General features: G+C 45.0%; 1 protein-coding gene across 1 annotated transcript in view; it reads right to left on the bottom strand.

The window, feature by feature from the left end:
* LOC140208037 (uncharacterized) overlaps positions 1-13,352 on the bottom strand; it is a 189,740-nt gene that overhangs the window by 3,632 nt on the left and 172,756 nt on the right. The window lies entirely within an intron of this gene.

Genomic DNA, 13,352 nt, shown 5'->3' with positions numbered 1-13,352 from the left:
AATTGGAGACAGAAATCATCTTCTAACTGGGCACAGTGCTGGTATCTGGAATGACCATCAAACTCTCTGATGCTCTTCCTCTCTCTATAAGAATGGGGTATTTCTGCCATCTCCTATCTGTGACCTGGCTCGGTTTGACTCTCTCCATTGGTATTATTCCCTGTTCCCACTGAGCTGCATGGGTGCCTGGCCCCACAGTAGCTGAAACACTCTCACACAAATAGCCTTTAACTTACAGCTGGGATTTTCTTTTATGTACTCTTAATTTAAAGTGCCACAGTTTTAACACCATGTAAATATCTCCTGCTGAAATGTATGGTTGGTCTGCACAGTTGTTAAAAGGAATTAGAGTGAATATTAGTATTATTTAAGGTTCTTGTTGCAGTCATAGAAAAGTACTTCATGGAAACAGACCCTTCAGGACATCTAGTTGGTGCTGAGCTATTTAAACTGTCTACTCCCACACCTCTACCATCCAGGTACCTATACAAACCTCTTAAATGTTGAAATGGAGCTCACATGCACCAGTTGTGCTGGCTGCTCATTCCACACCTGGATGACCATCTGTGTGAAGAAGTTTCCCCTCATGTTCCCCTTAACGTTTCACCTTTCACCCTTAACCCATGGCCTCTGGTTGTAGTCCCACCCAATCTCAGTGGAAAAACCCAGCTTGCATTTATCCTATCTATAACCCTCATAATGTGGTATACCTCCATCAAATCTCCCCTCAGTTTTCTACGTTCCAAGGAATAAAGTCCCGACAACGTCAACATAACATCGATCTCCTGTACTCAGTACTTTGGTTTATGAAGGCCAACGTGCCAAAATCTTTCTTTCCATCCTAATCGAACTGTGACACCACCTGCAGTGAATTATGGACCTGTATTCCCAGATCCCTTTCTTCTACAACACTCCTCAGTGCCCTACCAGTCATTGTGTATTACCTACCCTGGTAGATCCTACCAAAGTACAACACCTCGCACTTGTCTGCATTAAATTCCATTTTCAATTTCTCAACCCATCGTTCAGCTGGTCCAGATCGCACTGCAAGCCATTATACTCTTCCTCGCTGTCCACGACACCACCAATCTTGGTGTCATCCATAAATTTGCTGATCTAGTTAACCACACCATCATCCAGATTACTGATATAGATAACAAACAACAACAGATCCAGCACTGATCTGTGTGGCACACCACTAGTCACAGGCTTCCGGTCAGAGAGGCAACCATCTGCTACGACACTCTGGCTTCTCCCAAAGACAGTGTCTCATCCAATTTACTATCTCATCTTGAATGCTGGGTGACTGAACCTTCTAGACCAACCTCCCATATGAGACTTTGTCAAGTGCTTTGCTAAAGTCCATGTCGACAACATCCACTGCCTTGCCTTCATCCACTTTCCTGATAACTTCCTCAAGAGACTCTATAAGATTGGCTAGACATGACCTACCATGAACAAAGCCATGCTGCCTATCCTTAATCAGTCCACATCTATCCAAATACTTATACATCCAGTTTCTGCACATACGTTCCAGTAACTTTCCCACTACTGATGTCAAGCTCAGCAATGTAAGATTTCCTCGTTTATTTTTAGAGCCTTTCTTGAACAGTGGAACAACATTGGCCATCTTTCAATCCTCCAGTCCATCACCTGTCACTGAGAATGATTTAAATATCTCTGCTTGGGCCCCGACAGTTTCTGCACTTGTCTTCTGCAGGGTACCAGGGAACAACTTGTCAAACCCTGGGGATTTATCCACGTTAATTTGCCTTAAGACAGCAAACACCTCCACCTCTGTAATCTGTACAGGGGCCATGAAGTTGATCCTGTTTTGCCTCACCTCTAGAGACTCTGTGACCATCTCCTGAGTAAATACAGATGCAAAAATAATATTTAAAATCTCCCCCATCTATTTTGTCTCCTCATGTGGATTACCATTCTGATCTTCCAGAGGATTAATTTTGTCCCTTACAATCTTTTTGCTCTTAACATATCTGCAGAATCCCTGAGGATTCTCCTTCACCTTCTCTGCTGGGGCAACCTCATGCCTTCTTTTATTTCTTTCATAAGTGTTCACTTGAATTTCCTGTACTCCATTTGTTCCTATCTGCTCATTTGACACCCGGATGACCATCTGTGTGAAGAAGGTTTCCCTCATGTTCCCCTTAACATTTCACCTTTCACCCTTAACCCATGGCCTCTGGTTATAGTCCCACACCATCTCAGTGGAAAAAGCCAGCTTGCATTTACCCTATCTATGCCCCACTATCACAATCAAATCTCCCCTCAATCTTCTACGTTCCAAGGAGTAAAGTCCTGACCTGTTCAATCTTTCCCTATAACCCAAGTCCTCCAGACCTGGCAACATCCTTGTGAATTTTCTGGGAACTCTTTTAACCTCTTTTACATCTTCCTGTAGGTTGGTGACCAAAACTGCACAAAACACTCCAAATAAGGCCTCACCAATGTCTTGTACAACATCAACATAACATCCATCTCCTGTACTCAGTACTTTGGTTTATGAAGGCCAATGTGCCAAAATCTTTCTTTCCATCCCTATTTAACTGTGACACCACTGTCATTGAATTGTAGACCTGTATTCCCAGATCCCTTACTTCTACAACATTTTTCAGGGCCCTACCAGTCACTGTGCAATTCTAGGTCCTACCAAAGTGCCAATACCTCACACCTGTCTCTATTAAATTCCATTTCTCAAACCATTTTCCCAGCTGGTCCAGATCGCACTGCAAGCCATGATAGTCTTCCTCACTGTCCACTACATCACCAATCTTGGTGTCAGCCACAAATTTGCTGATCCAGTTAACCACGCTATCATCCAGATTACTGTTTCAAAATAGAACATAGAAATCTACAGTGTATTTCAGGCCATTCAGCCTAAAATGTTATGCCAACCATGAAACTTACTCTAGAAACTGCCTAGACTTTCCCTAGCGCATAGCCCTCTATTTTTCTAAGCTCCATGTACCTATCTAAGAAACTGTTAAAAGACCCTATTGTATCTGCCTCAACCACAGCTGCTGGCAGTGCATAGTCCCATCACCTTACCAAGGATCTCATGTTGTCTGTACATACCGGCGATGCTGTGAGAAAAGAATAGCAGCACCTCTTTCACCTCAGACGGTTGGAGAAGTCTGGGATGGGTCCCGAAATTCTACGGACTTTCTACAGGGACTCAATTGAGAGCATCCTGACTGGCTGCATCACTGCCTGGTATGGGATCTGTACTTCCCTGAATCCCTTAACAATATATATTAATGACTTGGATGAGGGAATTAAATGCAGCATCTCCAAGTTTGCGGATGACACGAAGCTGGGTGGCAGTGTTAGCTGTGAGGAGGATGCTAAGAGGATGCAGGGTGACTTGGATAGGTTGGGTGAGTGGGCAAATTCATGGCAGATGCAATTTAATATGGATAAATGTGAAGTTATCCACTTCGGTGGCAAAAATAGGAAAACAGATTATTATCTGAATGGTGGCCGATTAGGAAAAGGGGAGGTGCAACGTGACCTGGGTGTCATTATACACCAGTCATTGAAAGTGGGCATGCAGGTACAGCAGGCGGTGAAAAAGGCAAATGGTAAGCTGGCATTTATAGCGAGAGGATTTGAGTACAGGAGCAGGGAGGTACTACTGCAGTTGTACAAGGCCTTGGTGAGACCGCACCTGGAGTATTGTGTGCAGTTTTGGTCCCCTAATCTGAGGAAAGACATCCTTGCCATAGAGGGAGTACAGAGAAGGTTCACCAGATTGATTCCTGGGATGGCAGGACTTTCATATGAAGAAAGAATGGATGAACTGGGCTTGTACTCGTTGGAATTTAGAAGATTGAGGGGGGATCTGATTGAAACGTATAAGATCCTAAAGGGATTGGACAGGCTAGATGCAGGAAGATTGTTCCCGATGTTGGGGAAGTCCAGAACGAGGGGTCACAGTTTGAGGATAGAGGGGAAGCCTTTTAGGACTGAGATTAGGAAAAACTTCTTCACACAGAGAGTGGTGAATCTGTGGAATTCTCTGCCACAGGAAACAGTTGAGGCCAGTTCATTGGCTATATTTAAGAGGGAGTTAGATATGGCCCTTGTGGCTACGGGGGTCAGGGGGTATGAAGGGAAGGCTGGGGCAGTGTTCTGAGTTGGATGATCAGCCATGATCATAATAAATGGCGGTGCAGGCTCGAAGGGCCGAATGGCCTACTCCTGCACCTATTTTCTATGTTTCTACATTTCTAATCGCAGGACCCTGCAGAGAGTGGTGCGGACAGCCCAGTGCATCTGTAGATGTGAACTTCCCACTATTCAGGACATTTACAGAGACAGGTGTGTAAAATGTTCCCAAAGGATATTGGGACCCAATTCACCACAAACACAAACTGTTCCTGCTGCTACCAGCCAGGAAACGGTACCACAGCAAAAGGACCAACAGGCTCTGGGGCATCATCTTCCACCAGGCCATCAGACTGATTAATTCATGCTGATACAATTGCATTTTTAGGTTATATTGACTGTCCCATGTACAAAGTATCTATTATAAATTACTATAAATTACACATTGAACATTTAGGTGGAGACATAAAGATTTCTACTCCTCATGTATATGAAGGATGTATGTAATAAAGTCAATTGAATTCAATTTACCCTCTCCACTATCTGTTCTGTCATTCTGGCTCCCATTTCCCCTTCAACCTATTTTAACCACATCACCCTCTCCCCCCACACTAGCACTAGCAAGCCTTACCACTAGGATATTAGTCCCTTCTTGATCTGTTCCCCTAACTAATGAATCCCCTATCACCTCTTTGACTTTTCTCTGCCAGGTAATTCCTCCTCCAACATTTTCTAAAGTGGTCCACCTGTTGTTGTGCAGGATAGCAACAAGAGTACTCTGTGATGGCTACTTAACATCATTCCCCTCCCTGACTCTCACCCAGTTTCCTGTGTCCTGCACCTTGGGTGTAACTCAGCTCTCTTCATGTCATATCTATCACCCCCCCCCCCACAACTCCCGGTTGATCCGGAATTCATCCATTTGAAGTTCCAACTCCTGAAAATGCAGGGTTACAAGCTGCAGCTGGATGCACATCTTGTAGGTGAGGGCATCAGGGACACTGGAGGTCTCCCTCTAATTTTTAATGACCAGTTTGCATATAAATCTTGTACTGTCCATTTTTTTTTACCCAGTTACATGTGCACAGTGAATTTTATATAGAGTGGTATTCATTTTAACAGCTAGCAAGTCACTATCGATAAGAACTTTGATCTCCTCTGGGTCGATCGAGTTCATCTACACTCCCACACAAACTATGTAGTAGGCCTGTAACGGGTAATGAAGGATTTTCTCACCAGAGCACATTGTCCATTTGCTTGCTAAATTACCCTTTAAAAAGTTAGATTTTTTTTTAGATTTAGATTATGAGAACACTCAGTTCTCTTTTATTGTCATTTAGAAATGCATATATGCATTAAGAAATGATACAATGTTTCTCCTGCGTGATATCACAGAAAACAAGACAGACAAAAGACTAACACTGACAGAACCACATAATTATACCATACAGTTACAGCAGTGCAAAGCAATACCATAAATGATGAAGAACAGTCCATAGGCACAGTAAAAAAAAAATAGTCTCTAAGTCCCTGAGTCGATCGACCCAGAGTCCCTGATAGCGGCGGCAAAAGGGAGAAACTCCCTGCCATAAACCTCCAGGCACCGTCAACTTGCCGATACCTTGGAAGCAGCCGACCACGACCGATCCTGAGTCCATCCGTCCGAAAACTCCGAGCTTCCGAGCAGCCTCTCTGATACAGCCCCCCAAGCGCCTTCCTCTGCCAAGCGCCTTCGACCTCTCCCCGGCCACTGAAACATGCAAAGCCAAGGATTTCGAGGCCTTCAGCTCCAGAGGTTCCGGTTACCACACAGTAGCAGCGGCAGCAAAGCAGACATTTCAGAAGTTTTCCAGATGTTCAGCTATGCTCTCACATCTGTCTCGATCAAATCAGGATTGTGCACGGTCCCCTACTTGACAGATAATCATCACCGGAGAGGCCGCCATCTTCAACCGCATTACAAATATTTCCAAGTATCATTCCACTTCTCCTCACTTATGAATTCTCCAGCAATTTTTGCATCACCACACAGGTAACACTAGTTTCTTTATTGGACATAAATATTTTCCCTGAACCCTCCTGAGGAATTGAGGATACATTAAAAAATCATTTTGAACCTATGTAACCTCTGGCGAAAAGAATAATTGGGACTGAATAGGAATTTTTGAACTGAAGTAAACTCTGTCTTCAATGGTTAGCTAAGACAGGCTCATGACCAGTTCTTTGCGACTTGCAGAGAGACACACTGAGAGCTGACAATGTTATAGATTGTAACCTCATTAGCTGATAACATTATACATTGTACTGTCATTTGAGTAAAGGCAGGAGGACATGCCGATAACAATAAGGATGAACATCTGTCTGTAATTAAGTCAGGGCCTTGCAAAGGGAACAACTGATAAGGACTGGACAGTACATCCATCTGTAACTAAAACCTTGATTTAGCAAACTCCCTAATCTAATTAAGTTTTGCACCAACAGGTATGGTGGCTGTACCAGTTCAAATATTATCTTCCAATAGTAATGTATGGGGCTTATTACATGGCTGTAACCTGACTAAGTCATTCCACTTGTCAATTGGTGGCAGTGCTTACGTGCCTTCCCTTTGACAACTGGGTCTCAAACTCCTGCAGGAGAATGTGCAATAAACTGTGGTGATGATAAGAAGCTGGTCTCCCAAGTTTTATTCAGATTCAACTTTAACATCTGGCGTCACAAACAGGATCCCAATATTGGGAGTGCCAAGCAGTCTGTGATGGGATATTACCTGATGAGAACAAGCAGTAAATTTGATATGGAAAAGAACTGTGGAAAGAAGTGGAAATTGTTGAAAAGGGAATGGAAGGAAAAGGCAGATGTAAAGTGGAACAGTATATTATTAGCAAGTTGGAGGAATAATGCATGTGACAAAGGGATAGAGATATGTACCGCAGAAGGAACGCCAAAGGTTGGGAGGCGCTAAAAGTGGAGCGTGAATAGGTGGGTGGGCGGGCGCTGAAAACGACAGCAGGAAAAACAACATAAGCAAATCAAGTCCGGCCTAGATAGGAGAGAAGGGCAGGAATGTCAGTCTAAAGTTCGAACTGATAGGGAAACAAGGGAACTGATAGGGAACCCATGTCTGGCATACCGACCTTGTTTGAGGACAGTGACTGTGATGAGGAGTGGGCACCCACCTTACCCCCTCCCCCGACCTTACCAGGGGCCAAGTGCACCCACTGCTCCCAAACCCCAATCCTCCCAGTACTCAGATACAGTGGCCGCTCCGCTAAAACAATGGCGGCAGGGAAGGGGAGGCTCTCGATACCCTGAGATCCAGGAAGGGAATACAGAGGATTATTCCAAGACAAGGAGGGAAGAATCCAATAAAACCCCAGAGTTAATGGCTGCACAAAGACAATTGCCGACCCAAATGCTGCCCAATCCACGAGCAGGAGGAGGGACAGCCCTCAGTGATTCCTGTGTATGCACCCTGAAAGCCTCAAGAAATGATAATGATCATGAATCAGGCCCCAGATAGAAAAGAACAACCAGCACAGTTTGCTCCGTATGTCCGCAGTACTATACAAACGTATAATGCGACCTGGGAAGATTTATTCTGTCTCTGCTGCATGATTCTCTCAGCTGATGAAGATTGAAAATAGAAGGCAGAATTGAGATACCAAACCTATCAGGAGTTACAGGCAGGAAACCACAATGAGAATGAACAGACAGACCAGATTATTCAAGCCTTGGAAAGGGCTTTCCAACAACCTATAAACATCACTAAAGTACCTGAATGCAAATCTAAGCCTGGGGAATCAGGACCAGACTATTGGGAGCAATTTGTGGCCTGCCAAGGCACTTTCACAGCAGACCAAGCCTTTAATAATGGGAATCCATCCCCCCAGTTCAATGCCTTACTGCTCCAATGCTTACCAACTAAGTTAGCCAATGTGATTAAAACAAATAACATGGATTGGCCTGACAATGACCAAAATCGAATGCAATGAGCTTTGACATATTATTGGGACCTGGCTTTTGAATCCTGATCAAACCCAAAGGGAACCAATATTAAAGGTGAATATGTTCACCGGGAAGAAGGACGCGAGTGGACTTTATCCTGGGATCAGAAATGGGAACAGAAACTTACCAAGGGACAGAGGAGGACAACAACCTGTTTAGAAATTGACAAGCAAGGACGTTTCCTACTGTGAGTACCACCCCTCAGGAAGGACCCAATGTAATAAATATTGTAAGTTGCTGGAATTCCAATTCCATTTATGATTCATAAGGGAGGCAACCACAACCACTCTCAATCAGGAAATAGTATCGGAAAAGGGATTCCAGCTATCAGACGATACAATCACTCTGTCTGGGTTCGAAGGCACGGAACATACGTATTCACGTACCCAGTCACTGCAGCTGGAATTCCAGGGGAACCAGTGTGGTTTCATTTACAGTCACCACCAGTCAGGGGTGTAATCTAGCAGGAAGAGACATGCTCTGTCAGTTGGAAGTCGAGATTCCACCACGGACAAGGGTATCACCCTGGGACTAGCGAACAACCGACAGCGTCCCCAGTTACCGACCCCCCCAGTGGTGGGCACTTAATCTGGACTCCACTGCGTTTGAACCCCTTCTGCCAGCGGCTGACTCTCATGTGACTCTGTGCTATGACCCTACGGGTGCTCAACTGAGGAAAGCCAATATTATGCACCCTCAAGGGATAGAAGTTCCCAGTCATGGTGATTGGAGAGATTAAAGGAAGAGAGGGCAGTGCATTACTGGCCGAAGTTCCAGATTTCCTTTGGCAACAGACCACCGTGAGTGTTTGCCCTGGATTCAAGCCAAAGAGCCTCAGGTTCCTTGCCTACGCTTTGACAAAAGAAGCCCCAGCACCGAGGGAGAATGGCAAGACTTGGCCGCGGGCCAACTCCGATACTGGAAGGAGTCTGAGGTGAAGACGGGACATCTGGTAATACATTCTTTTAATGTTGACCGAACCCAAGACGTTGTACCCCATCTCTGGGTAATTTCAGGCCATGAAGTCGGCCACACCAACTGCCCCCCTGTCCAGATCACCGTGAAAGAAGGACAGACTCTCCCATCCATTCCACAATACCCCCTCAAGCCCAAGGCAACGTTTTTTGAGGATGGAAGCTGTTTTATGGATCCAGCAGGAAAACGACATTCTGGCTATGTGACAGTGACGGACAGTGAAATAGTTGAGCAGGCCTCTTTTGAATCAGCTGTCTCTGCCCAGAAAGCTGAGCTGTTTGCTCTGACTCGTGTCTGTATCCTAGCAACAGACTAAAGTGTGAGCATTTACACAGACTCCCGTTACGCATTTGGAATTGTGCACAACTACTGGGCTCTCTGGGAACATGGGGATTCCTGACTTCCTCTGGCCACCCCATTAGTAATGCCACCTTTGTAAACAACTTACTCACCGCTCTACAGCTACCTCGAGTTTTGGTTATTATTAAATGTGCAGCCCATACCCAGATGTCCGACCAGGTCACTAAAGGCAATACTTTACTAGATTAGACAGCGAAAAGTCAATCCTCGGTAGTTGTAGTCCTCTCAGGTTCCCGTCAAGCAACCCTCCATGGCTTAAGCAGAACAAGTTTCCCAGACATGCAGGAGGTACGTACTTTTCAGGGAGATGCCTCTGAGGAGGAGCGCAAACTGTGTTCCCAGATGGGGTGCCAGAAAGACCCCGACCTAGGTTTTTGAATACCCCAGTGGGACAGGTCTGTGTTCCCACACAGTTTTTACCAATATTGGTCATTATATACATATAAGAAGAAGAATGAGGGGAGATATGATAGTTTACAATATTATGAGGGGCATAGACAGAGTAAATGCGAGTAGGCTTTTTCCACAGATTAGGAGAGATAAATATGAGAGGACATGGCTTTAGGGTGAAAGGGGAAAGGTTTAGGGGTAACATTGGGGGGAACTTCTTCACTCAGAGAGCAGTGGGAGTGAGGAACGAACTGCCATCTGACATGGTAAATGTGGGCTCACTCTTAAGTTTTAAGAATAAATTGGATAGATACATGGATGGGAGAGGTCTGTAGGTTATGGACTGGTTGCAGGACAACGAGACAAGCAGAATAAAGTTTCAGCACAGATGAGAAGGGCTGAATGGCCTGTTTTCTCTGCTGTAGTGTTCTGTGGTTCTGGGAAAGGAGGGAATGGTTGGTAACCTGTACTCTGCACACCGGGTACGACTCCCTTACCAGGTGAACCCTCCTCGTGTCTACAAGTTGATTTTATTGAATTGCCGAGAATACATTGCTACAGATACTGCTTAATTATTATAGGTGCGTTTAGTAGATGGATTGAAGCTATTCCAACTACCAATAATACCGCTATGACTGTTATGAAGGTATTATTATGGGAAGTAATTCCCAGGTACGGCCTGCCAGAGATACTGAGGTCTGACAATGACCCACACTTTGTGGTGAAGCTAAACGAAGAGGTATGTAACAAACCAGCTATGAAGCAACAATTAAACTGCGTACACTACCCACAGGCCGCTGGCATAGCAGAAAGAGCCAACGGCACTCTGAAGAGTAAATTGGCTAAACTAACAGTGGAGACTGGACTCACTTGGTTAAAGGTCCTACCGTTAGCCCTATTTCACATGAGGGTTACCCCACAGTGGAAAACAGGGTTGTCACCAGCTGAAATCTTTTATGGACAGCCCATGAGGACGCCCTGGGGACCAAGACCTTGTGTACCATTGCTCCCAGAAAGTCTACCAGTAAAATTGGATTTGCATACCCTGGGGGAAGAGATGGGGAAATATATATGCCAACTAACCAAGATTTTCCAAGCATCACATTCACAGGTACAACAGGCTTACAAGGAAGAGAACTACCTCACAGAGAGGAGTGAATATCCCACCACAGAACTTGGGAATTTTGTGCTGATCAAGAACTGGGATCGAGGGAAACTCGGACCTCAGTGGAGAGGACCACATCAGGAGTTACTGACCACTCCCACGGCTGTGAAACTGAAGGGGCAATCTCGGTGGATACATCAAACAGAAAACAAACGTGTTACTGAAGGAACTGAGTAGAAGGACTCTCTCGGACTAAAGGAAAATGTATTGGTTGATAGTGGTGTTTGTGTTTATAACTTTGAGAGGACTCACCCCAGCATCCGGGGGCCCCCATGTTAACACCTTTCTGTCACACCTGTGCCAAACAGGTAGAGCTAGGGGCCTGCTGGGTTTGTGGTGAAATTCCCCAGCATGGTAAAACTATGATTCCAATGTCAGTAATCCCGCTCAACCAGAGTGAGGAACTCTCAGCCTGGGCTTTCTCAAATAACACCCGGGGAAGTGAGGTGAGGAACTGTGGTCCAGTCAGAGATGACTGTGGCTGTCAGTGTTTTGAGGGATGGTATCTCAGGCCCCCACCAAACAGAACCTCTTATACTGGGAAACGTGTATCCTGGCCATACTTGCATGTGCCCAGCAGCAGAGAGGAATAACTGAGGCTGAGCAATTTTGGATGATCACTTTTCTGGCGAGCTGGCCAATAATACTGCAGGGGCCCTGACAGAAACACAGGCCCAAGTAACAGAAATATCCACTGAAATGATTGCAATCCGGCAAACAGCCCTACAGAATCGTATGGCTTTAGATTTTATCCTGGCTGAGAAAGGGGGAACCTGTGCTATTATTGACACAGAATGCTGCACCTATATCCCTGATGACTCTACTAACATTACATCTGTGACAAAAGAACCAGTTATCAGAAGATTGATGCTGATAAGAGGACAATGGGGGAACATGCAAGGTGCTAATAAGAGAGAGAGACGAGAGGATTACCGAAAGGACACACGGTTCCGAGTATTGTCAGAGACCGGTGGCTTTGAACCCTGAACTGTTTGAAGTTTGATGGACAGGCGATACCCCAGCAGGGGGATAAAAAGGGATAGGTTCGCTAAGGCAACAGACACACGACACCACGAGGTAACGAGACCCTGGAAGCGGTGTGCCCCCACAAGTTGGTGCAAGTTTTTGAGGTCCGATCGCCAGACCAGCCATAGACGCACAGGGTAGAAAGGTACGGGTCGGCAGGAACCTGGTGTGTAAACTCAACCCACTTAGATTAACAATACCTCGGACAGAAGGAGGAAGAGAAAAAACACACATGAAAACAAAAATCACACAACAGTCAGATAAAACTTCTAGGTATATATTTTCATCAAAAATGAACAGGATTCAACGCTCCATGTGTGTATATGCCATCGTGATAAGAAATTCAGACCAGAAAATTTTAATGAGAGACCAACTCAGAGAAATGAATCATCACTATGGAAGAAAACATTAACCAGTGGAATGAGTATGACCCTCCATGGGAGACATCCCAATGATCTGAGCAGATGAGATGGTGACAAGGAAGCATCGAGCACCTGACTGAGAGTTGGAGACCTCTTCCCAGAAACACAGGGGTTCCTTGCAGAAATACAGGACAAGGTGGTTAACAAAAGGGAAAAAAAAATTGAAAATACAGGAAATACAAACAAACAAGGCAGTAAGTGCAGAAAATGCCAAGAGAAACCAGACACAATCCAACACATTCCAGGATCCTGCAGCAGTTTAACTCAATCTGATTACTTACAAAGGTACAAACAAGTGGCAAATATCATTCACCAAAATCTTGCTTTAAAATACAAACTCATGAATGCCTTCCACCACTTCATAAAGGCACCATAAATTCAAGCCTGATCCAGTTTTAGAGTCAAAATCTTACAAATTGCATGATAATCCATACATTATTTCAGATAGGACAATCCATAATAACCATCTGGATATAATATTGCAGGATAAACAAGCAGGAGCAACTCCCTCAATAGATAAAAACATTCCCAGCACACACATTCCTCGACCAGTGGAGCACCTCACCACAGGCATTGTTTGTGTCATCAGTCAGACAACCGAAAGACTTTCTCTGTCAATCAGCTTCCAAATGTTGCTACTCTGACATTCGTCGCCATGCCCCGCTCCTGATTCCCTTCTCATCATACGTTCTTAACCTGACCATCGTCCAGAGCCCCAAACTCTGCCCTGTGCAGACCTGCCTCTGGTTTCTGACCCTGCTCCGTTGAACATCCAACTGATGGTTTCCCATTCTGCTTTCAGTCTTTCAAGGACAGTGGTGTTTACAGCAACATTTGAGAAGCAGGGAAAATGACCCATAATCTGGAAATGAGCCCTGCAT

Source organism: Mobula birostris, chromosome 13 (assembly GCF_030028105.1).
Source record: "Mobula birostris isolate sMobBir1 chromosome 13, sMobBir1.hap1, whole genome shotgun sequence".
NCBI classification, from domain to species: Eukaryota; Metazoa; Chordata; class Chondrichthyes; order Myliobatiformes; family Myliobatidae; genus Mobula; species Mobula birostris.
This window is presented reverse-complemented; position numbering and strand designations above follow the sequence as displayed.